At 39.6% G+C, this 27,216-nt stretch overlaps 1 long non-coding RNA gene across 3 annotated transcripts in view; it reads left to right on the forward strand.

Moving 5' to 3' along the window:
- The window catches only part of LOC111247297 (uncharacterized), a 125,198-nt gene that overhangs the window by 95,109 nt on the left and 2,873 nt on the right, over positions 1-27,216 (forward strand). The window contains exons 7-9 of one of the 3 annotated variants that reach the window (XR_015325333.1): positions 874-963; positions 2,592-2,728; positions 21,562-21,576. This is a non-coding gene — a long non-coding RNA (uncharacterized LOC111247297). Of the gene's footprint in view, positions 1-873; positions 964-2,591; positions 2,729-4,197; positions 6,018-21,561; positions 21,577-27,216 lie in introns of those variants that run through there. The other 2 variants (XR_015325334.1, XR_015325335.1) reach the window with 2 other exon arrangements.

The following is a 27,216-nucleotide window of genomic DNA, read 5'->3' on the forward strand; positions in this document are numbered from 1 at the left end:
ACCAGGAGATTTAGAATCATAGGTACAATGTTTTATTTGATCCTGCCCAACGTCTGCAGATTAAACCACCTCGCCCTGCCAGGAAATGTCGTTTGTGCCAACATCGCAAAGTACTAATCAGGTAAAGCGTAAATGTACTAACAAGCACAACAAACATGCCGACTTTATTGTGAAATTCTGACGGTGCTGAAGTCATATTGAATAGCGTATCTAATCATTTTTTTACCATTCATTTTCTTTCTGCTATTTGAATGAAATGTAGTCTGGACGTTTCCTTACATTAGGCAAATTGTCTAGTGTACACATCATAGAACTTGGTAACCCTTCAAGCATTTTTATCATCTTTCCAAGTCATAATAGAGTAACAAACGTAACATTATAACAAAATGAGACTGCGTTGGCTTTGGTTACTTAGTTCAAAAAGAAAAAAACCAGCAACGGACTACAGGAAACATTTGTCAGTTGAATACGACTATTAAGCACATGTTGTTGTATTTAGCGTTTATATAAATTCGTGTAATTGTGAACGTGACTGCAATTGCTGCGAATCATGGGATTGGAGCCTATGACCGCTCGACATACTGCAGCTGTAACCTGTACGAAAGCGGCACAGCTTCACTCAGCTAAACATTTTTAGAATTTGGCCCAGAAAAAGCGACGTAAACGTTGGCGTTCTGCCCTATTCAGTAGACAATTCAGATACATTTGCAATCGCTGTCCAGAATACTCTCCTTGCTGAGTATAGACTGTGGCCATAGACTACCTCAACAAGAACGTGAAGGCGTTTCATCATAGCTTCTCAAATGTTCGACTATTCTAATCAACAAAAACCAAACGCTAACTTTGGTTTCTTTTTAACTTTTGCAATTTCAGCACCGCTTAACTAGCAAGTTGGGTTCCAGGATTATCACAAACTTCCCTAAGGAGTAGAGAAGTACGATAAAACAACTACGCGATGCATCTGTAAGTAGAACGATATATTGTAAGTGGACTCAACAGAGCAAAGCAAATCTGAATTTGTTTCTAGATTTTGTCAGAATTCTTCGAGTCATGTTTTAACATCAGCTTGAAACACCGAAACCTGGAAATGGCCGATCTACGTTTCGTTGCTTAGGATTCGGCCAATACTACCTAAGCCAATCTGTACAGGTACAATTGGGCGCTGTAGATAACTTGCTTCCTTCCTCGAGTTGCTATAAACAAAAAAAAAAGAAGATGTCTCAATTCTGAGATTCTAAAGAGCCTAAGCACTATCAAGCTCAAGTGGTTCCTTAAATATCTATTGGTTCGTACGGCCCGTCATACTAAAGGTAGTACGTACGTGTCGTAGATGCTTAAAAGAACTCAGGACAGAAAGAAACGCATTAAGAAAATCGTTCTTCAAAAGACTTCAGAAAAAGCATTGATTTGGTCGCTCAGCTATACATTATGGGAAGCATTATGTGATTACTTTCAATTGTAATTAGAGTTCAAGTTAAATAAACTACGCGTGTGGGCGTCAACGTTGGAGCTTGACGACGCAGAAAAACCGCATATTTAAAATGTTTGCTACAAAATTTACACCATCAAATTATAGTGTGAGCGGTAACGAATGAACGCGTACTCGACCCTTCTTCGATGATATTCAACGTTCACCCACTACAAACATTTTTATTTAATTTTGTGAATATTTTTATCATTACTAATGATATGATTGTAAGCACTCAACTGAAGTAACACGACGATTCTTGGCATTTTGTTGGGGTGAACTTTGATAAACCTGATTACGATGCCTCATACTGTACACCAGCACATGGCATGACCATCTCATACGCTTTGATTGTGTCTTCGATCGATCGTTCCTTTTGTTCGATTGCAGGCCAATGACAGGTAAATCGGGACGTTATAGTATCCACTTGTAGATCTGCTTTCTCACCGCCTTGCTCACTGTCACTGATCTCTGATTCCGCCCAATAGCTTTTGGTGACCTACAGAAGCCGGTTTAATTGAGCTTGAACGAAATGCTTCAATGTTTTTTTTACCAAGGGCCTTCGTACATCTGAGCTGGGTGTCTAACGCTACCGAATACGCAACTAATTTATTTTTTTATATCTTATTATAAGCGAACGGGCCTCTTCTGCCTGACGTCCCTGACGCGAGCGTATGCTAGGCTGATTCACACTTACTTCCAGCTCTTTACGAATTTTAACCTGAATTAATAGCATGATATCGAAGCATATGAGTGCGTATGCTTAAAATAGACGCGCGACTTTTCAATGAACACAGAATTAGGCTTACTTCGAAAACGTGTACTTATTTCAATTGGCCAGTATTAAGCGAAACATGAATAGCGTCACCCGAATTGTGTTCTTCCTCAATGAGATGGCCTTTTTTTCGCATTCATCCTAAAATGAGAGGGTCCTACACACATTTTCGCTTTTTAAAGCGTGTATCTATTGGAATAATTTTAATGTAGAGTGTATGCTAAAAATTTTGTATCAGTTGCTCACAGTCTGAATCAAATTCTACCTCTTGTCGAATGGTACACAAGGGCAACGGTAGCAGCAAACGCACCCCGTGATAACTTTGATCGGTTTTGTTTAAATTTCTAGACTTCCGGAGTCAAGAACGAATCGACGTATTGCAAACATCGCATATGGCGTGGCCTGATTCCGTTTAAGCCTACACGCTTACCGGAAGCTCGTTATCAAAGAGTCACGTTCGCAGAAGGAAGGCAACTTTTCTAAGCGTAAGCCATAGGTAGTTGAAGGTCTCGTCGCTATCTTAACTATCAAAAAGAAAACATTACAGTAAAGTAAATATATACATCTTGTATGCGGAGAGTTAGCATATTACGTACATAGGGCTAAAGACGATACCGCCAAACACTACTATCAGAGGCTAAAATTGACAGGCGAATAGGGCCTTTATTTTTGGTGGGACCACCCATATCTGAGGATTCATTTTCACTCTTCATGACCCCACTTTCTTAGCAACTAGTTAATAACAACTGTATTAAAATCACACGGAAATAAATTAGAGTTTAATAGGTTCTAGAAAGCCATTTTTGCAATCGCGGTACGGAAATATTATTAACCACATGTAAATTCGCGTACTCATAAACCTATGTGTTAGCTTGATATATATATATATACGCAGAAAAACGACTTTTCAAAGGTTTAGCGGACAATGGCAGTTACAACTGCAACTTGGTACTGACTAACGACGTAACCTATATAAAGGCGTAATTTAATTTTCTTTGTTTACACTGTCTGTGCAGACTTTTTTTTTATAAAAGAGTTTGCAGAGAAAAGCATCAGCCTCTTCTGTAATGTAATAATAATAATCAAAATTCTAAACTTCATAAATATGATAATGAGTGAATTGAAGTAATGAGGCATTAATCTTATGAGGCCATAAGATCCGCTTTACGAACCGAATCAACTTCGCTGCGTTCGCCAACGTGATACCCGTTGTTCTACAAAGTTGAAAAATCCCATTGGTACTTACATCATGGTGCCGTGATGTTTCACAATTCAGCTGACGGAATCCTAGGCACCGCCAGCTGTACATCCAGCTCGATGCCTACTCTTATGTTTAGCTTTAATTGGTAACGATTTGCTCTATACTCGTGCAGGGTCGGACTTCCTGCACGACAAGTGAACTTAAATTATCAATCAAGATTGATTAAGCCCAATCCGCAAAACCATTTTGGGATTGTTAAAACTCTAATCCAGCTCTTCAGTAAATAAGAAATCTGAAGAAATCGCTTCATCGATTTCGAGGGTACTTTTGCGAGTGAGCTCTCTGAGCAAGCATATTCAGAGACGATCGTAAAAAAAATGAATATGAACTCATAACGTGTAAAATTAGTTTTCAAAAAAAAAAATACCTCTTTATATGTACTTTCGATGCAAGGATATTACCGGTTTCTGTTGATAAAAGCACAAGTAAATAACGCGAATTGTAAACGAATAGCAACAATAGTAAAGTAGTGAAAATCTGTTTTTTAATGAAGAACGCTGTAGGAACATTAAGAACTGCCTATACGTTGTTTTTACAAATACCTTCTTCTAGGAAACCGTGATTTAACCGAACGACATACATACGAACAAAGCTCTCTTCATCTTTTTTTTTTTCTCCTATCCTCTTTCTCCCTTTCTCTTACTCTCAATTCATTTCGCGTCTCTTGAGGCCGGATCGGACACGCCTGACCAGTTCTTCCACGTTCGGATTTTCCCGTTGCTTCGTGTAGCTCTCTTCTGCGAAAAATGCTAGTGCTATTTTAGTTGCATTGGTAAGGCTGCCAGCTAACCCCACTCACAACATCCGCACTTGCTCGATCGACTCGTTGAGGTTCCAGCTGCCCGTGAATCGAATGTCGACCCTTTTTGCCGAGCTCTGCGATGCCTATCAATCGCTTGAGTGGATAATAGACTGCTGGGTAAGCAACGGAAGCCAGAATACCGGTGCAATGCAGTGTACGCGCACACTGCACACATACCACAAAAGAGCACTACCAAGACGCAGGAGGAAGTCCGCGTGACATCGTCGATCTAAGACTCGAATCTTCATCCGCCGTCCGTTGATCCATTCTTAGCGGTGCAATGCTATGCAAAGGCGTTGCGAGTAAGTCGCCGAACTAGCGAGCCAGGGTGGCCCACAAAAGGACAGCGTTGCACGCCGCAGGACGACCGAATTGTCTGAAGGAGCAAATCAGCTGAGGATTAGCGCGGCTATCTGGCATGACTGCGCAAGCAAAGACTAACGGATGGAAACGATTGGACGGCCACGATCCAAAGAAACACTGTCAAGCCCAAATCAGGCCACGCGTAGTCCACAACAGAATTCAGTCAACCAGCCAACCGACAACACAAAGCCAGCCAGAACGTCTGGGTGTTGAACACTCGTGCATAGAAAGCTGGGGGGCAAGCGGCATAGATGACCGATCAGCGTGTACCTAGCTATGTGAGCTGAACAAAAGGCCAGTTGTAAGGCAAGTCAGCGGCTGTCCATCGCTCCCAGTCAAGGGTGGCGATATATCAGTAATTTTCAACATTATTTTCGTTTTTGGTTATTTTTATTTGCCTGTTCTCGAATAAACAAAACGCTTTGGATGCAACTTTTTTGTTTGCTAGATTTGGGGAAAATACTCGACTTAAGGATAAGTCGAGTACCGACTACATCAAAGTTCTGATAAGTATAGGACAAGAGAGCTTATGCTTTCTTACCTCGCCCTTTAGTCAGAAACTTTATCTGAAGGCGGTTCTTCTTCAATTTGTTGATATATCGTTGTATTGTACGCCTGTTCATCAGCTATTTCTAGAGATCATCTACTTAATAATACACATGCTGCTGATAACGCTGAAGTTAAGTATACGCTCCTCATAACTAACCTGAACAGACGTGTTGGTACTCAATTTATTTGTGGTCAATGTAGACGAAGTAATCGTCTCAAATACACGGCACCAATCATTTCTGGCCTTCGTGTCAAACCCAATACTATGCTCTACATATGTACGACGATTATGGCCTATAGGTCTTTTCCCAGTTCAGGTTCACGGTTTTTATGCAGACTAGAGCGTTTTGCAGCGCTAAAGGTCCACCATACGAACGTCCCGCGTCATTAAAGATGGTGGCGATAAAAACGAATACTCAAAATAAGAAACAGCTGGCGCCAAACACTTAACGAATCGAGGGCAAATTGCACACAGCGCGTGGCTTTTACCGTCTGCGTTCTCTCTCTCCATCCAACTGGCATTTTGGTTCCGAACGAAAGAGAACATTGTAACTAGTTCTCGCGCTAAAGCTTATGTTGTCGCGGGGGTTCAGCTTGATGCAAAAGCTTAGCGTGGTCCTTTACAAATAATTATCACGACAATGGCAGTGACAATCGCAACTTGTTTTACTTAGAACGGTTGGTCTTCGGACAAACAACGGTAAATGAATGCATTTTGGATTACTTCTTCCTGGGGCGGCATTGTCTGAAAATAGCCCCCGCTAACAGAAGCCGCTATCCTCCTTACTTTACATTTTGTTCCATATGCCGTGGCTTTATTATTGTTAATTAACATGTATATTGTATTGTGTCTGTAGATGCGACTACAAAAGCGTATAAAAAGCAAGCTTTCTTTTTAATTAATAATTAAAGTGAATCAAGAAAACTATTTGATAAAACATTATAAAATTGAATGGATGAAAAAGGTCAGGAGAATAGATTTTCGACAAACAGCCAACTTTCTACAAAAAAAAAAAAGTAGATGATGTTTTCATCATTTTTCAGAGTTTATTAAATTTTAGCCCTGTTGGCCATATTACGTCGAATAACATGAACATGAAAGGTGTTCAGGCGGCCAATGATAGATGACGTGTATCCGGTCGCCCAATATATAGCTACTTGTATTTCCATTATTGCTGCAAATTTCGGCAAAAACACTTAACCAGTTACTCAGACTGGTCCATTAAACCTATATAATTAAACCTTTTTGTGGTTGATGTATGGACCTTGCGTTTTTTATGCTACCAGTACAACTTTATACTGACACAGAGCCGCAAAGGTTCGCTTTTTCTACTTTCGGTTATTTAAATGAGATCAGGTTGAACTTGGTATGAGTCGCTAATGCGCATCTTAAAGCGCATTGCCATGCTAAATATGAGGCATAGAGTCACGCTGGTTCAATTCTTAGCATCGTAAAAAAAATACCGTTATAAATTGATTAGGGAATGAGGAAAAATAAAAAATTGTTATTATTAAAAATAGAAATTGCTTGAAGGATAATAGGTTTGTTGGAGAAACCGTAGATAAGTTCAACTACTCCGGTTAGGTGTCCAACGGGGGTGCAAGTGCTTGATGCCATGAATAAAATTTATGATTTCGCGAGCTACATAAAGATAATTTTTAAAAGTATTTAAAAATCATGTTAAGCTCTTATTGTACTTACTCATAAAGTGTGAAGACTCTGCCCATTACTCCCGAATGATCCTATTGCCTGGCGAAGCTATACTGATCGTATAAGATTCACAGATATTCTAGTATGTACGTAAAGTCCGATTACTGGCACTAGTAGTTTGATTTAACTCTGCGAAATTTAAAAACGGACCTAGAAGCTTGTCGTTGTTGACAGGTTTTTTTTAATCATAGTTTGACAATTTTTAGTGTCTGAAGTAATTTATCTCAGAGCTCGTCATAGAGCTCGTCTGATTAATAGCTGAAATGGTCGGCGCTATTTCTGTCAATTTTTTCGTTCATTTCTTTTTTACATATAAAATCTATTTTACGCACGTATGAGGCAGATCGTGGTATAATTGTATTTTGTGAAACTCTTACACCTCATTTTTGCTCTCACTATGTCTGGTTGCTAATCTAAATTAAATTATGCAGTAGTATAATAAAGTAAATACCAATGGAGATACTTTTCCAATCGCACTTTAAATCACTGCTATATTTGTTGCTTGATTTAACGAATAATAAAGACGTACATATATCTTGCAAGTTCAGATGATTTTTCCTTTGCGACCCGATATAACTTTCGCTATGCGACGTTCATACTTTTGTCACATTTTGAATTGTTCGACAGGCTTACATATTTTTCTGGGCATTAGGGAGGCCTTCACGACAGAGTTTGCTCAAACAAGCCGACCCTGCCTTTGGTTTCTTGCCATTTAAGAGTTAGTCGGCGGTGCAAAGTTGCTTCCAGTCAAAGCAGCTGACATTGGTTTCTACCTTAGATATGAATTAGCGGGTATAAGCAAAGATGCTTTTGGCTCATTTTAGAGTATTTTAAGATGACAATGTCTCCTTGGTTTCGAAACTGTGGTTCACGATATCAGTATCTATTTTTTTTTACGTAAGCAAATGCATAATAGTTTTCACTTTGTTTTTACACTATACGCTTGTGAGCATTTCTTAAATATACACGTATATACACGACCTGCTTATTCTCAACTATAGGAAACTAACAGGAGAAGTCTCGGAAGGTATTCTTCCTACCGTCTACGTTGCAATTAATCAAAGTCACTTGACAACACAAATTTAGGTTAGAGTACATTATTTATGTAGAAACACAGAATTATGTTTAAGTTAATTAAGTCTTTTGAGTTATAGTTAGTTATAAGCTTCCGAGGCACTAGCACCCATTCAACTGGGATAAATGGGTCGGCAAACCTCCCCAGGCTCCGCTGCAATCAATATTATAAATAATACGGCCAGCAACAAAAAAAGATTGATCGAAACTTTAAACCTAATATCACTAGATCGCATATATTGATGGCCCCAACAGCGATGCCCTGGCGCCGTCGTGGCACATGCTTCTGCCGGAAGCAGAAAATCACCCGGCCGAACAAACTGCGAAAAACAACAATCTATGGATTTTGCCCCAAGTAAGGCCAGTAAACTTATAGAAAGCATAGTTTGGCGCCAAAAAAGAAAAACGCGCTACGAAGAGCGATAAACATTATTTCTGTTAGTTAATTTCCTTGCTATTTATTTTATGGCTTCCGCAGCATATTTAACAACAATAACAATAGGTGGCCGCGATGAGGTGCGCTGAGTTCTACAGCATCTTAGCACAATCTTCCTTTTATTTTCTTCCATTTAAGGAACTCTGGATAAAAGTACGCTGTGTTTCGATCACTGTCCAAAAGCGCATCAGGAACAAATAGAGAGCACGCAAATATATTTATTATCAGCAGGCTTTTCCTATTGCGAATAAAATTATAACCACCGTAACGTTGTATGTCAGGAAACGTATCGAAAGGGCTTTCCTGAAAAACACAGTTGTATACTGCATAACCATGCAACAAGGAGACACGGTACGGTTAGCAGACCCTTCTTGATGATGATTTTTTTCTTGCGCTCTTTACGGATTACCATTTAGTATTTGCTGTAATTTCTGTTCATAATAAAGTTCCATGTTTACCACAATATGACATCTTCGAAAGTGTGCCAAAGTGTTGGGCGAAACACACAATCTATGTAGGAAATATTGTTATATTAGAGCTTAGTCTTATTTAGTCAGTGCTATCGAAAATATTGTAAATTGGACGTAAACCGAGCGGCTTTAAAGTAATAATAAACAACGCATTTTTTTTGACACAAGGATCGTTGAGGCGGTGCTCTCTCTCCTTTTAAGCAAGTCTCTTTATCTCTGAATTTCCTTCTATTCGTAATATATATTATCAAAAGCCGATTTGCCACTTGCCAAGAATCAGTCAAGACTACGGCGATCTGAAAGGTCTCATGGTTTCTGAAACATTTATCATACAAGTGACCGGAGAGTCTTACGATCGACTCAGCGTTTTTTGAAAAATGCCGTACTCCCGTAAATCCGTAGTAAGTGAAAAAGAAAGGAAAGAACGATCTAGTCAGTGGTATTTACTTTCATTTAATGCGGCAATATGAATTGATGTGACTTAGTAAGGACGTTTTATCTAGAACATATAAGAAATAACCGAGAATAAAATGTTCATCATGAAAGAATGTTGCCAGTTGTCCATGCACCAACAGGACGGACTTTGTTTTTGGCAAGAATCAACTAAAAGGATCGTGTGTTTGTTACTAAAGAACTTTTTATTATGAGTTCTACCGATAGTTAACACATAAGCCAAGAAAACTAAGAAAAAAACATCACGCTATCTGGAAAAGCAGGATCACATCGCGCGATCACTAACCACCAAGTACATACATAGACACCGAAATTGTTTTTAGCAAGCGTATCGTATGAATAATGAAAAAAGCAAGCCAAAATCGACCGACGCTATGACCATACGTCCAAGTTCCTGTAAAAAGCGATTACAAGTGGTATACCTACAAGTATTATAATTTAAGTAACAAGATAGGACACAACCGTTTGCGGACTGCTCCCATAGGACCTCCTAGACACCATGATAAAATATAGTAACATTAATCGTTCCTGGGATACTATCTATATGCGAGCATTTTAAGCTTCCGTCCAAGATCAACTGCTCGGTATGGCTATGGGCAGAGCAGGGACCAAACAAGCGAAACCCACGAGAGAGTAACGAAGGCATCGGAGGTGGGCCGTAAGGCAAAACGATGTAGTTGTGAGCTTCCTTTGCATATGTCCAATATCCCTCCGACTATGCCGGCAGCTACACAGTAACACAGGAAGCACAAGCTAACTTTTCCGCGGTTCGTGCCTATCTACCTTACCTAGCTGATAGTCACGATCCAGCCAGTTCGAGCCGTTTGATATAAATCTCTTACGGCGTCACGCAGGTCATGACTACCTGTGGGCGTATCTATCCTAATCTTTATGGGCATGCGGTGTATTCCACTTAATTACAATACACCACGAACGCCAGCACCGAAGAATTGTGGAAGCTCCACCCAAGTGAATAAGAAATAGCGGTAGTAACGAAATACTATTTGAAGACTCTGTATCAATTTTGTCTGGCGTGAATACGTTCATGAACAGTCACAATCTGTTGAAAGCTACAATAGATTAAGAGTTTTTGTTTGGAGACCTTTATGGTCAAGGAACGTTGTAAACATTTGGCAGATTTTTTATTTCTTCACATCAAATGTGCTAAAGCGATTTATTATTTGGGAACTTGTTTTTTTTTCTTCAATCGTAAATTATAAATTCACCAAAATTCGGGGATATTTTTTTTCAATTTTCGACGATTTTGTCCGTCCCAGTTTATTTAAATTGGCATACGTGACTTAAAAACCCTGACATTTCATGGATCTACTTCACGTGTGCCCTACGAAAGCACATAACATAATGTTTGATAAAAATAAGAAAATAATGAGCGCAAACACTCATTTATGAGCTCTGAGAAATGCGATCTAGTTCATTTGCAGTTAAGCTTGCTTGCCCTCCGAAGGCATTTTAGGAATGGAACTTGTTCCTGGGGCATTTATATTAAGTCTAAGCTATTAGTCTGGACTAATCTATGGCAATCGCAATACGCATTGGCACCAAATCGTTTATTACATAGAAAGTCAACAGCATTTGTGAGTTAACTGTAAGTTGTCATTAAAAGCTGAGCGAGCGTTAGCTCATTTGGCTATTTTAGATGTGGTTCCTCCAGAAGTGTCCCTCTAGGGAATATAGGGAGCATCTAAGTCTTTGGTATTAGATAGGATAAGTGGACACGAATCAGGACTTGGCGGGTTATCTGAAGGAATTGTGGATAACGGAAGTTCACTTAAGTTCTCGTTCAATGATGGTACTTTACGTTGGAATTAGTCTTCGATCCCGCTCGTCTGATCGACATGAGGTCTCTTGGTGTACCAATCGACGGTGTAGATTAGTTTTTTTTCTGATAACTATCAAACAAACCGAAAAATCCATTGCTCGATTAAAGGAAGACTAGTTAATTGATACCTCGAATGAAGAGCTAGCAGAGTGAAAGTCTCATTAAAAAAAGGAGAAAGTGTTAAATGTCTTTTAACGTTTTGAAAAGGCTACCATTCAATTCACGCTGAGTTGCGGCAAAATGAACGCCAAGAGTAACATTAATATACCGGTCATATACAACAGAAATACATATAGGCACGAAAAACAGTCATAATTAACTGAATTGTGGCATTAATAATAGTTGGGTATACTTTCAAACAGTGCTGGCCATTCGCCACTGCATTAGCTCAGCCAGTCGGTCAATGAGTACAAGTTGTGTGATTCAACAATTTTGTCTTTGTCCTATTCTCTTAACGGTAACTTCGGCTTCTTGTGCCGATCATCACAAATACGCACAACGCTTCTTATACCCGTTCGATTTGCTTGTAAATATTTCGACACTATAGAACACACACGTGGCGTCCTACATCTCAGCCCCGATGAATCTAGATTCACTCCCTTCTTGGGCCTTGTACCTTATACCTTGCTCGTCCCTGCAAACAGCTTTACCTTTTTCTTACTCGTCAGACAGCACTCTCTAGCATTCTGATTTCCGATAACGAGATCATAACGCAAAATCGGTGCTTTGTGGCGACACGCTTCCCAGCACGAAACACGCTTGTTTCGGCTTTGACAGCCCTTGTTAGGGATCGAAATACGTAAGGCTACGAAGAGTGACACTGTCAGTCGAGAAGACGCAGGGATTGCTGCACGCAACACGGGTATATGGGTTTGGGGAATTTGCGCGCCGATTTGGGTACCCAAAACGATGGTCAGAAAATGACCGTCGCCTTCAGCTGTTTCCTTCCATTACCTGGTATGGTACATCCGAGATGCCAGATTGACGTTATCCGTACTTGGCTGCTTACTCTGAACCACCGTAGCTCCCATACACACAGCAGCTTAGTAACGTTGAAGCCAGTCGGGTCATTGATTTAAACCTGTACGAAACTTGTGATATTTTTCAATAGCAGCTATCTTTATCAGTTTGCCCTATATTAGATAGGGTAGCCCTAGTAGTGTTCGGTTATGGCTAAACGGCATTACTTGAACCCTTCAAAAAAGAAATCGACTTTCGTGCGTTGTTTTACTGTGCATTTTCTAACTATTAGTTTTGCTAGGCCAAACTGAAGACAGTTTAAGGCATCATCATTAAACCTGAGCAGAAAACTACTGTGAGCTTAAAGGGGCACTTGCATTGATATGAGACACTTTCTTATAGATAGCCTTTGTATAATATGTATAGCGCGTCGCTGGATCTTCTCTATCATTTCTAATATTTTGGTGCTCAATGTAGTTCTTTTTAATTAGTTTACGTAACTGGTAATTGCAACAAACAGTAGCATTGTGTTGTTAATTAAATTTCCTGTTCTTAGGAAGAAAATATGATTTTGTCAAATCTGGTCCAACAGGTTTCCTTCTATCTGACCTCAAGCTCTGTTGACATTGTCAAGTAGCAGGCGAACATGTAAATGTTGCAATGGTTAAAGCTTCGTTTTTCATTAAGGCAAGCTCAAAAGGCATTCTCAAAGAGATTCATTAAAGTTTGTGGAGAACTAGACGACGCTGCATGAGGCCAGATGAATCTGACCGCACCTGAGCTCTAAATCTATATTTTACTTCTTGAAACCCAGTTCGTAGCTTATTAGGAATGGTATATTGAATTGCTTACTGGCGAAAAGGACCTTGTACTGCTTATTTTTCCATATCAGTAGGTTAAAGTCAAGTACGGTTATCAATAAGTCAGCATATTGCCCTCAAATAGTACTTTAATGCAACAGTTCTACTAGCCCATGATCTGCTCTATATAATCAAAACTGTCCATCGCTTAACCGTGGTCATTTATAGAAATGCTTACCATATGCCTTCTTCACGCAGTAATTACCAGCCAGACTCAGCTACGTATTACCGATTCAACAGATGTATGCTTTACCTGGTCAGATCTAGGCCACACGGAATGGCTAGGCCTTTGCACCTACAAACCTATTTGAATAATAAATCAATGTGGAATAGACTTATTCAAATGCGTCAAACAAGTCATTTACATGGGCTTGTTAAACGAACCAATTGCATATTGAGTACATATAGGACGAACAAATATGACAGTGTGGTGAGCTACGCCTTCATCTAAGCGAGAACCTCACAACGATCACTGCATTCTTGGGAACACCGGCTGGTCTCGAGTTTTTTTTTTCCGATTCTTTATATAGCGGCGCTCCATTTAGCTTATCCGTTGTAATTAGATCCGAAAAGTTAATTTTCCTTTGGAAAAGACTCGGCCTTATGAATTAAAGTGCAGGACGCCGCAAAAGGCTTAGTGCTCTACATTATCAGCGACTTATTTTTATGACATTTAATATTTTAGTTACAATTAATGACCTCAATGATACGGAACAAGATGTTTAAGAAACCTTCCCTTATATCGATCTCTTTATAATATAAACTTTTTGATAATATACATATTTACGCGCACTTTCTCCTATAGTCAGAAGAGACAAATCTTTGGAGATCAGTTGCTACATGAATACCTCAAAAGGTTATAAATTCATTTCATTCAGAACTAACGGTTATTCAGTACGGCGGATTATATAATGAAACGATTCGATAGAAGAAGCCTTGAGACAACCGATTGCCAACAAAACAAACAAGTTTAGTATTATTAATCAGCTATTTGAAAAAAAGCTATGGAAATGTCACCATTTTCACTTAAAACAGGTTAGAGAGATAGATGCCTGCGAACGGTGTCGTCATGGAAAAAGCAGCGAGTTCTATTGTTAGTTTCATCCAAACACAAGCCTTTTATGCATGACATCATTAGAAAGCTCGCTGCGTTTCAAAGTGACTTCTTAAAGGGAGTACCAACCATAGCGAGCTTCTATCAATGTATACTTCTAAATATATGCCACGTACAATCAGTGCGAAAGTATACACATTCACTGAAACGTATACAGGCATGATTCACCCACAGGTGAACTGCGAGGCCCGAGCTGTCACCTTGGCTCGCTGCGCACCCCCAACTCGTTTGGATCTGTTACTCAGAAACGTGCCTAGACAATTTAGCTTTCTCCGTCTAACCCCCTTGGCGCTTGCTGCCGTGCTCCGCTTCCATTAGATAGGCGGACGTTTGGCGTACCACACAGTTTCACTTATCAGTCTTATTCTGCATGTTAATTCCTGACAATGAAGATGCATATTCCGCTCTTGCTCCTAACAATACCGTGCTCGATCGGGCTAGCCCGTTCCAAGGCAAGATACCGCTGCGACGCTCAACGTTACTCATACGTGAGTCGAAAAGTTACATTTCAACTTTAAAAGAACGATCTTGAGACGAAAACTACGCCGTCAATTTAAAATTGTGGTTTAAAGGTATGGTTATACGCGGCTTTAATATTTTTCTTTCAAAAGGCATTCTTCGCCTCATAGCCCCTTGAGCATAGCGACTCTGAAGAACTAATAATTCTTCGAAATGCAACATCAAGCAGCCTAGAGTGACAACGGTAGCTGTGCTACACATGATTTATTGTGTAGCGTTTACTCTTATATGTATATATCCTAAAAAAGCAAGGTAATGTATGACATATATATATATGTCATACATTACCTTGCTTATAAGATCATGTCATCATGATGACGTAAATTTCACCAGTCTTTCATCCTACTTGGCATTTAATTTGGCGCCTGTTTTGCATTTTCCCTTTGCTTTTGGTTAGTTTAAGAACTCCTGACCTGATAATTTTTCTTAGGTATGTTGATCCCTGTTGCCAAGTGTCCTGTGATACGAGCGTTCTTTCCCCGGTTTCCCAAGTACCATGAGCCTGCGCGAATGTATGTTCTATCTCCTTTCAAGGGAGATATAATACATGGTCGTGTATTGTGCTGTATGCCCTGCCCCGCCCCACCTACCTTTCAAGAGCTTGCCAGCGCACAGATTAAGGTTTTGCCTATGTTGACCGTATACGCCTGGAACTAGTCGTAAGCACTTGAGTGGCGTGGTACCTGGTTTCGTCATGAGGCCTGTCGTGCTATATTTGTATGTCCAACATCAATGACCTAATCCACCTGCCTTATGTTTGCTTGAGTCAGGCCCGTGCCCATTTGTCCTGCCATTTTTGGAATTTGGTCTTTTTTGTTCGATCCTGATGCAGCGTGCGGCTCTCTGCTCGGCTGTATAGCCCACAAGGACATTCTGGCCTACATTAAGGCGGCACAGTGAAAACTGTCTTACGGTCTTGAATCCTTCTGATGGTCACTGTCCTCCGGAAGTCAGTAAGATCGCTGTGTTTTCTGGGAACCCAGGGCCAATTCTGCTCATAATGGGGAGACGTATAAAGCAACTGATTCAGCCGCTGAGACCGATAACCGTCTGGTATTTCCTTACTATCTTTTTATTCCTGGAATTATGCGAGTCAGGTAGGTCATTACATTCACAGTCTTACTAACCAAGTGTTGTGTATAAGCAGATTTTGTTAGACAGATATGTATCTTTTCTCCTGAGTACCTGTCTTTCTTCTTCAGAGGTATTGCGTGTCTTTGAGCTTATCCTCAAGTCCCGGGAACGCTTTCTGCCAGTTAGATATAAGGCTTTAAGTAATACTAGCCCATCCATCTTTCCTTTTGTGTCAGGACTTCGTTTGCATTTTTTCCGGTGATGTTTTCGTAGCAACCAAAAGCACGAGCCTGTCAGCAAGAAGACCGAAATCTTTGTAACTTAGTTACAGCCAATATTTGAACAAGTTTAATTCTACACGAGCGCTTCCTTCTTTTTCTACACTTTCCTACACAATTCGTCCTACGAGAGCGTTCTTCAAGACCCTGATTCTAATACCCTTCTCTATTGTTCTAAACCTTCAAACCGCTAAGCGGGTCTAAGCGTTTATAGCATATAAATGAAAGAGTTTGTGAATTCTGTGCCGACTTATTAACAGTTCAATGTATTCTCCTTTTGGTTTATCAATCAGAATACAACCCTGACCTACTTAGTGTCCATTATGGATTCTCCTATGATGGCTTTTAGCTGCTTTTTTCTCCATTCCTACAACAGCCATTGTTGCACTAGTACATGCGGACTCCGCTATGTTGGTAGGGGTCAGTGAACCTGTTTCCTTTGCGTCGACGTTAAAGGGCTTTAACAATCAAATAAAAGTTACCCATAGCAATAATATATGTATTGAAGTATAACATTTAGAATGCGAACAATCTAAAGCAAGCTTACCGTGTTGAGTTCATGTTTGGAGTCCAATCACTCGTAGGACACTGATGAAAAGGAAATGTCAAGCTTTCAGTAAGGAAAGCTCGTTGGGAGACGGTGAAAAAGAGTCTGGTGCGGCAGTCTGGTGCGTTGACTCCAAAACGGCCGAAAGCCATAACGACGTGCGGCTGGATATTGTTCTTTTAAAGACGGGTAATGATAGCGTGAGAAAGTAATAGAAAAGGTCGTTGGAGTCGATTCATAGCAGCCTTTATAATCGATTCCGATTTGGTTAAATCTTTATGATATTATACTTCCGACTCTTTTTCATACATTTCATTCATTTCAGCAAGAATTGCTGAAAGTTCATCACAGTTTCTACTAAAAAAAAAAACACTATTAGTATTTAAATTTTACATTACATTGTCAAAACTAATGTTCAAAATACCTTTTTGTATGTAATTCATATTATTAACAGCTATTTGTGTAAGTATACCAATTGAGTATCGATTTATTGATACGTACATTGGAAACTTATAGTTAGATTAACTTAGTATGCGTCAATTAGACACTTTTACTTATTCAGCTTATCCAAATTATCTGATATGCGTTTCCGGGTGCAAAGCATTGCCGGCTGTATTATAGTTCTATTTTCATTCTTCGCTATGATAATATACAATAATAAGCAAATCGTGACCTGCTAGTACAAAGAATATTCAAAGATAATAACCCTGTTACCTTTTTTTTTCTATAAATATGTATTTTTGTTAGGTAAGTGCTCATTTTTATCTACTAATTACGCTTTATCAAAACAAGCTTTTTGGGTGATCAAAAGCCCACTTTCGTTCCTTCTTTCGGTAAAAATGCTCACAGCCGTAACTGGTGTAGAGTGGAGGTCTACCATAACTATTAACGAATTAAACCCACATGTAGATTAAGAGTGACTTTTACCACAGATTATACAGTTGTTTGTCAATAAATGTAATAATCACATTTGTAGTTTTAAAAATTTGTGTTTCGGTAGGGCATCGTAACGTGTGGCATTTTTCAGGTCTGACACTTTTGACGGTTTAGGTCTTCTTATTCTACGAAAAATTCAGTCTGCATTCTGCTCAGTTTTGGAAATATACATGTAACACTACTCAGATGGTATTGTAAGTGGACCAAAGTATCTATTTAGAAGAAATAACAGTTTATCTATAATGATGTATAACTACTACTTCAGTGCCAGAGAAAGCATCGCAGATTTCCTGTACCCTTTGGAACGCGGTATTATTAGGAATAAATAGAAAATAGGCGATCTATTATTGCATTACCACATCAATCTGAAGCGCAGTTAAGGCGTAGTATCTTGTTCTCTAAACAAGTAAAGTTAATTAAACAAATTTATTCGAACTCTACTGTCCACACGTAGCTCGAATACCCATAATCATCACATTGTGACGTTCTCTGGTATTAGACAGCCAGGTCATCAGAACGTTTCAAAAATCTCTTAGTACAATAATCTGCTCGGACTGACATCTCTTTAGACCCCGCTATCAATGTCCCTAGCGTATTTCTTAGCTTCATGACGAACGGCTTGGGGCTGGGTCTACAGTGAGTCGCGTTGCAGTTGTCAGGTGGGGCATGTCAAGGACATTCTGTTGAAAACGTGGCCTCACGGGACCATTCGCTTCTGGCTCGATTCGTTCGGTCCCTCTGTTGCACTCTCAGTGCTTAATTACGCAGTGTGGTCGCGCTGAACTGTAGAAACGGTGGCAAAACGACGACAACGATTGTAGCGGTGTTGTTCAGGATCTTTTCTTGAAATCCGTGACTCTAGGTGATCTTACGAGTCGTTTCGTTACCGCGATGCCGAGCACACGCTATTGCAGCTGTCGAATTTGCGTTCGCCGTATTAACTAGTAATTGGAGCCACAAACAAAAGCTGCGACGCTTTCGGTGATCACGAGAGCGTGTGAGTAGGTTAAGAGGTCGTAAAATATAGATAGACACAGATAAAGGCAGCTGGGAATAACCAAAGCTAACTTGGCCCACTCAACTAGTATTAAGTGTAGGTGCTATCTTCTGGTAGAAAAAACTGACTACAGTGAAAAGCGCTGAGATTCGAAGGGTCGTCCTTCGACATAGGCGATCACAAATATTATTATACAAATAAAAAAAAGGTGATATTAAAATAAGGTCTCACACGGTTTCATGTTGATTCCATTTATATTTGTCCATTGTTTGCATCTTCTGCTAATCCGCATCGAGCAAATCTTTGTAAGAATCTACCGAATGTAACTCGTTTTGGTAACGACTTCACAAACTGTTCCTCAGTGCCAACACTGGCAACTTTTAGAACAAACTGACTATAACTCTATTCAGGTAATTCACGTAGACAACAAAAGTAACTATAGAAAAACAACTTAGAAGTTACATAATACGACATACATAATATCTATCTTCAGAGATAAACACCCAAATTGGACTCGGCTGTCTGAAATATTTCACTCAAATGGCTGGAGCTTCGATCGTTATCTAGCCATGTTATGTTCACTAGCAACGGTTTCAGGCAGTAGATTTCAGGTAATAACTATCTGTTAATAAGTTAAATATACCTAAGGTAAAGGTAAATTCAATTAACAGATATGAGTATCTTAACTAGACAAGCGCACGTATGTATGTATACTGCAAAGGAAGTGCAATTTGAAGCGACACCGCCATTGAGGATAGTGTCTTTGTGATAAAGTCTAGTGGTCCCCTCAAACAGCAACTCATACGAGTAAAAATTAATAAACGACAGTTGAATTATACCCCTATGGACTGTGGTTTGTTGCATTGCTAAAGTATGAGAAACTTTATCGGCGCATGCGCAGTAGCCCATAGGATGCGTCAGCAGCCATCTTTACAAAGCGAGTCTATTCGGACAGATACAACTATGTGCTGTATGCCATGGGAACAAGAATCCCTGACATGTTATTGTTTACTCTGTACATTGCTCAGATACGGCATTTTGTTCTACTATATGTCGGACATGGCAGCAGCAGCAGCGGCGGGTGAAAAAGAAATTTGTTAGGATGCTTTGTTACATGTTAAAATATATTGCTACACGAAGTTGAGGGACAAGTGTTCACTGGAGTATTTTGTATTTAGATTACTAATAAGAAATTATTTAATGTAGCTAAACAGAACAAAAGAGATCATTATCACTCTTAGTAAAACGCACATTGAAGGTTACGTCTTATGCAAATAGTTGAGTCATTTCCGTGCGATAAAATTACGATTTATGTTGCAAAATTTAGCATTGTTCAACGGCATAAATTTGATCTTTACCTGTAGCCAATTTGCAACAGTTGAGTAGTGATATTATAGATCTTACGCACCGAACAAAAAGAGAAATAAATTTTCCCAGAGGACCTGTCAAAAAATGATATATTCTAGCAACAACTTCTGCTTAGCCGAAAAATGGCCAGAAAAAATGTCGCATGCTTTGTCCTGTTTGAGCGCCACGTAATAAACGCTGTTTCGGAGAATCAGGCAGATAGTCTGGTGTGTCACATAAGAAAAAAGACAGACTGGTCCTCGGCATGGAGCGTTTCACAATTCTGTATCCTTTGTGGATATCACTAGGCCGTGAAGTGCGCGTCAAATTCGGCAGCTCCGCGATCTCCAAGTGCCGTTAGCATATTCTCGCCACATCTGTCCAGTAGAAAACTAATGTGAAACGGTTCGATCTAGCTTGAACATAAAGGCAAGCGCATGCAAACACGGAAGTGTCCTCCTAACTTTCTAAATTGGTCGACTAATGAATAACCTCATAGTAGCAGTAAATATCCGGCAATATTCTCGCTAGAAAACTTTGACCATCGTTGTCGATTAACTTAAATCTGTACCGCTTTAAACACCGTCAAGACAATGGCGACACGGTACAGCAGCGTGGAATACGGGATGAGACGAGCGCGGCAATATGATTTGCAAAATATAGCTTTGAGAAACAGGGCCGCCGGAAGTCTCCACAGCAAACGTGAGAAATTAAGTTAGATCGAGAAATCATTGCGGAAATTATTTACACAAACTTCTAAAAGAAACCGTTTATACCGGCAACCTGATGGTAATCGCGAAAGGAACGAAGTCAATCGACTTCTATGACCTTACGATAAATGTTGACCTTAAAACGCTAAAGAATTGATAGAATTTATGTGTTGCAAACAAATTTTTACGCATACAATAGACGCTGGCAAAATGACGTTGGATTAATCAATCGTACGTTTTCATGGGAGATCATTCAAATTTTAAAGTACAGCTTCGAATTCGGAATATATATATATATATCTGCAAAGATTACCTCCTTAGAATAATAATCACGGGAATCACTCGAAACGAACATTGTTATAAACAATGAGAGGTAGTGATGCTAACACATAGTTTTTTTATTACCAAGCAAATTGAATTCTGTTATTTAGTGTTCGAATGGTTGTTCGTTCTTAATTGATTGCTTTGCTATAGATTGCTTAAATACAAATTAGTTTATTATGAAGTCGTGTTTGCCTAGGAAGACAATTCTTTCGTTTAGTATCTATAACATAACGTACGGCACCTAATCTAGGTATTTCTCTTATATTTTGTCTCTAAAGCGGTATCTAAGTGAGAGAATGAGAGAAAACTAGTTACAAAAATGTACTATGAAAAAATGTTAATTTTACATGTACTCAAAATTTCAATATAGCCATTATTCAGCTTCAACCGTAAATAATTCTTTAATAGTAGTCATGCATCCGGCGATATGGGTGTAAAATTATTAACGTGTCCTTTAAATACGCCACATACAAGTGTCCCTAAAATGTACAGGTTCAAAAGGTCAAAAAATGCAGGTAAAAATAGTCCAATTGGACATAAATATTCTCTTCTCTAAAACGGCTGGTACTTTGTATAGCAAAAACTTAGATGTATTAAAAATGGAATTTGAGCTGTTTTTATGAATTTTCGATCACGATAAATATAAACCCTATTGAGAGTTTGTCTCATGGCAGTCTTCTTCGGATTCTTCAGGAGCTGCACAAAACTGCCAATACCATACGCTGTCGATTTCGGACAAAAAGGAGAGCTTCTAACGTTAGCGGAGGAAGTTTGTCGAAGAGAGCAGAAAAGCTGGATAACAGTTGATTTTCGCTCAAATTTCGAAAACAACGCTGGAAAATCTGGCTTTCTTCCGATATCAAGAGTAGCGGCCCTCTACGACGTACAGCCCGTCAAAGTTTGTCCCAATTGCCAATAGGCCTTAGACGAAGACCGTGGTGTTAACGGGTTCTAACCGTAGCTAGAGAACCCTTCACTACGCTAGGAAAATACATGAATGAATAATATAGTGTTCTCATGTACGTGCCGCAGATGTTCTACGTATATCTTTGATAGTAGGCCTTTGTCACTTCGAAATCAAATTTCAACACGCAGTTGTATCATCAGGCAATCTAAAGGGTCTCTGTCTGCCTATTCATATGATGCTTCTTATTATAATTTAGAATGAACTGAGTAAACAGCGGCTTCAACGGCAACACGTGCGGTCGTACGCTGATCTGAGAGTGACACACACAGGACATATGATCGGTGTTGCCGCCGTTGTTGGTCCTGAGCCCTGCATTCTAATAGTGGATTGCTAAAGCGAAGATAGCTTGTAGTATGCGGAAGAGAAAATTAACTAGATAGAACAACTACCTTTTATGTTTCCTAACGTTTATCGCTGCCAAAATATGGATAGAGCATCAACGAGTAAACTCTGGCGGCCTTAGCATGTTGCATTTGAGCGGTTTGCATACATTTTTTACGAATACTTTTCTCTATAATGATTTTTAGATTTATCTTTCTATGTTAGTATTTTTAGTTGTTTACCTATCACAGCTGGCAGCCATCACTTGCAGATACGTTCTTTTCTGTCACCTAAATGCTTAAATGAGTGCTATTGAAGTTTTCACGCTTTTCTCGATCTCAAAACCTTGATTGCATTTGCCATTGACATTTGCGCCATTCAATCGGCTTTAGCGACCCTTAGAGAGCGCCGTTTGGTCTTCCGCAATCTAGCGAGCTTACGCAAGAGGTCGACGCAACGCGACCCGGATTTTTTTACGAGAAGACGCACCCATTTTACTGGTTGGAATCTGACAGTACTAATAAATTGCTACGGGGAAAGGACCTATAAAGGTGATGCTCAGCAGAACTTTACCAAAGGCTGAAGACGGGAACTTGAAGGTTAGTAACTAGATTCCTTCTTAATAGAGGCTTATTGTATTTCACGACTGTTTATTGTTTAGGTGGTGCTCTTTTGGCTTTGTCATAGTTGCCAGCGAAGTCGAGTTTTAAATTGACGCATGAGCCTCTACGGTATCGATAGCGATTTCGTCCGTTTTTCTTATTATATCCTGTGCAACACGCGACTTGACATTAAACAAATGGAATAACATCTCTACATATATAAGAAGCAATTCTACCGATATATTTAAAGCCGAAGAAAATACAGAGAATTATCCGACGCTTAAAATAATTGTGAAAAAAATACGTCAGGTCTTTGGCTTGTTCAAGTTTTACCCACCGCATAGATCGATAAATGCAAGTAAGTCTTTCTTATGAGACCGTTGACTCTTTTTACGACTGTGCCATCATGCTTAAGATAAAAAAAAATTTGTAGTAAGAGGCAACTTAAGCTTTAGAAGAATGTTTTTCTCATCCGCATATCTTTACAAACCACGAAACTAGTACGTTATAGCCGATGAATCTTTATAGCTAGTGACACTAACGCCTTAAGGACGTCGCAGGATTTTTAGCAAAATTTTTTTACAGATCTGAAGCACTGAGTGTCGATCTTTCGTTCTTTAAAAAAAACATTTTAGTGGACGAAAATGCCGACAGACTAATGGACGTTAGCTACGTTGTTAAAATTTTATTGATGATTTTCAGTTGTAAAAATTGTATATGTACGCCTGCGGAAAATACCTAAAGCAACTATAAAGGGATAAAAAAAGCTGATCAAGTTGAGACATTTTGTTCGTTCTATAAAGAGTATTATTATCATGCCCATCTGCCACAACGTTGCAGTCGTTCGTTTTATCCAGATAATAAGTTTTTTTTTACTTATAACAACCTTTAAATGCGTCGTATATACACATGGATGAATCTTAGCAAATACTTGCATTGGAAATTTTGCCTCGCCTAAATTGAGTGGTTCCTGCAAACGTAGCGACACCTTACCGGTCACTCTTTCTCATCTTCGACCAGCACTACAAATGTTGTTTAATGTTCTAAGACAAAGGCAAACGGTTCCGCAATGGAGCGATCTGTCAGTGGTGGCCTGATCATTGGCACGAAGTACACCTATGCCGACAGCCTAAGCGGATGATCTCAGGCTCATTCAAGCAATGGTGGCATTAATGCCGATGGGGAACCCAGCGTAATATATTATCAATAGTATGGGGTTTGCCTTCCTGTCGCAAATCGTCTAAAGAGAAAGAGGTATTTTTATACTCCTTTGCCATGCCAGTTGCGAACGCGCAGTGCTACGGCCGGAAGCAACAGGAGAACAGAACGCCACGGTATCGTAGCGCCGTAATCTTAAGCTAGCTTTCATATTTAAGCCCGTGTCATCGATTGACACTGTTATTGTTTTTTTATTGCGTTGGAAGCGTGCCTTTAAACGTCTTTCCGATATTCTGAAGGAAGAGGCTATACATACAAAAGCTTCAATACATTTGGCTTTTCTTAATTTAAATAACTTCAAAAAACTTTCAAAATAAATCTTACTAACTTTTCGTTAGTTTCATCATGAATATTTAGTACGCCTAACTGTTTTTTTTTTTGCTGAAAATTCTGTATGTCGTAATTATAATTTTTTTGTGGTTTATTTGTTCAACTTTCATCAGAACATTGTTCATCAGAATTTACTCAAAGCAATGATTCATATTTGCAGTTTACGTTAAAAGTTTAACAGGCACGATGACACGATGCGATGTGGAACTAATCGGAAGAACGATCTAGACGAAACGGCAGAACGCCTATCTGTATTCGGTAAATCGGCAGATATTGATGATAGCTATTCGGTGCACGCCGTCGATCAGACAGGGCATTATGCGGAACGCAGCTCCACGTTCACACAGGTCACAGTCAAGCGTATGATACGTTCCGCAACGTAAAGTCACTTTATTTAGCATGTTTCAGATGAATCCATATAATTCTTTCCGCTATAAATCACCTTGCTTCTGAAAAGATGTTCTATGAAAATCCAATACGATAAAGCTTTAGCTAGCCATTAGTTTTGAGTCTATTTAAATCTAAACTATGACTATAGAAATGTAGTCAAAATATAAATTGAAAACCAGGATGAGCACATTCGGCATATGCATACTCCTGAAATATATAAAAGTTGGTATATGCTGTCAATGAAGTGTGCCGTTTCACTGATCAACCCCACAGATAATACACTACATTTAAGTATATGGACCTTGAGCTTGAAGGTCCGTCAAGACCTGAACAACTTGTTTACGATGCCGATAACAACCGTTGCAGGGTGAAAAATATATTCGTTCCGTTAGGAGAAGCCGCTGACACTTCTAAGGTATCAAATGGGACCAGGCCGCTTCATTTACATACAGGCCGAGAGATAAGTCACACTCTAAAGCGTCGACAGCTTCATGATTTCAAGTAGAATCCTTTCATGTTCGTTTAACTTCTAGAGAGTAGAGTTTGTGTATTCGAATAATCTATCTAGACATACAGCTTAAAGAAGGTAGTGCTTACGATCTCAGTGGACCACCTTCCCACGTTGCTTTTGCGCTCATCTTGTATACTCTTAAAAAAAAAAAAAGACATTTTGGTTGAGGTGTTCCGTCTCATTCACAATCTAGATCAACCACTAATGTACGTTTTGTTCTCTGCTAATTTAATACTTAATAGAGAACATATAATTCATGTAGGTAGTATAGTTTTCTGGGCATGCTTGCGTAAATTTGCTGGAACATCGGCGAGAGTGGCCCAAAACAATAAGCAATACATCATTTGATGAGCGCCAGTGGGGATCCGAGGTACGTGCAAAACATTAAGGCACCTGTGGGGTTACCTCAAATTAATTCTGTATCGACTTCATCCACACCATATTTGCATAGATAATAGCTTCGTTGCGCACAAACTGTGCTGGCTCTTAGCTAGAGCGGTAGACCAAAAGATTTTCTACTATAATAAGTCAAAACGAATTGTACGGCTTTAAGTTCTCACCTTAAACAAGGTTTTCGTTGGTTTGCGGTAAGTTGCTTCTAAGTACGTTCTGTGCTTTTGCAAAATCTAGCAGACGTTGTGCATTATTTTATTCACCGATCTAATTTGTTCCAGGCCTGACCAAATGCAAAAGATATCATTTCACTTATTTTCTACATCGTCTATTTAGATATGGTTATATACGAAGCCATAGTGACTTAAGATAGGATCTAATCGAGGGTCGGGTGATACATGCGCTTAGTCTTTAATAGTGCCTTTTAGCTCTTCATGCATCCGAATTTCATCCGAGAACCTCCAACTTCATCTGTAGGCGATTACACAGACGCTTGTGGCCGCATGTGTGTATATGTGTGCACTTTTATGTTTCCAACTATGAACAAGAATCGGTAATCGTATAAAGAAGGCACAGTGCTAGCCCCTTGGTGCGGCCATCTATCGCCCACCGAACGCCGTAGTTGTTAGACACAGCTGTGTCCATGCGGTAGTTTCCATGATGGAATACAGCTAGGAACGCAATGAAGGAAGAGACCCCGAACGAAACGAGATAGGGCTTCTGAAATAGAAACTCTGTGAGTCCTTTAGAAATAGGGGATACGCGTTACAGAGTCTAAAATGTGCCAGAGTACCATGCTGTTCTGCGGCGCTGCCAGAAGTCGGCGACATCGCATGGCAGCTAGCAGGAACTAGCTTTAGGCCACCGGCCTAAAGTTATGAGGAATCTCGGAATTTGTTACATTTCTAACGTAACGCGAATACATCGAGATGTGAGGACGGCTTAGCAGCATATAGGAGCTGCGCAACGCCAGAGTTATAAAATAGCTTGTTCCCAAAATACAAACGCATCGTACAAACCTAAACACCCATATAGCAATATACACGTAAGTTATATTCGCTCGTGGCATTTCGAAGAGCGTCGACTTGGGATCTGGCTAAAGAACAAGGAGTACATTAATTAAGTGCTTGAATGTATGAGCTCTGCAGAGGTGTGAAAATTGTCTGTGGAAGAGCTATGTTATGTTTAGCTAAAAACTAGGCACGCGCGGTAGCTGATATTTATTCCCGTGGCTTGTTATATGGAGAACACAGTAGATTTCTATTGCTTGCATTACCGCGTCCAGCAATGTCGAAGTGTACCCTAATACTTGTTCACTATTTGTAATTGCGAAAGATCGTGCGTTGCTGCGGGGGTCTCGTCCATCGTGCTTTGGGGACTAGCATTTATTAGACAATAAATGCGGGTTCCATCATAAATCTTTACATCACATGAGCATTAATATTGTTGTGTTCTGTAATGGATGTATTTAGTTTGTGCTAATGAAAAAGCCATAAATCCACTGTCTTTCTATCAACATACACAGCTATCGGCCTTCACGTCGCGTTGCATAACGACAACATGTGTTACAGATTTATACGTGTAGGCTATCAAAAATTTGTTTATCACCTTCTGCC

This window comes from Varroa destructor, unplaced genomic scaffold (assembly GCF_002443255.2).
Source record: "Varroa destructor unplaced genomic scaffold, Vdes_3.0 BEIS01000003.1, whole genome shotgun sequence".
Taxonomy (NCBI): domain Eukaryota; kingdom Metazoa; phylum Arthropoda; class Arachnida; order Mesostigmata; family Varroidae; genus Varroa; species Varroa destructor.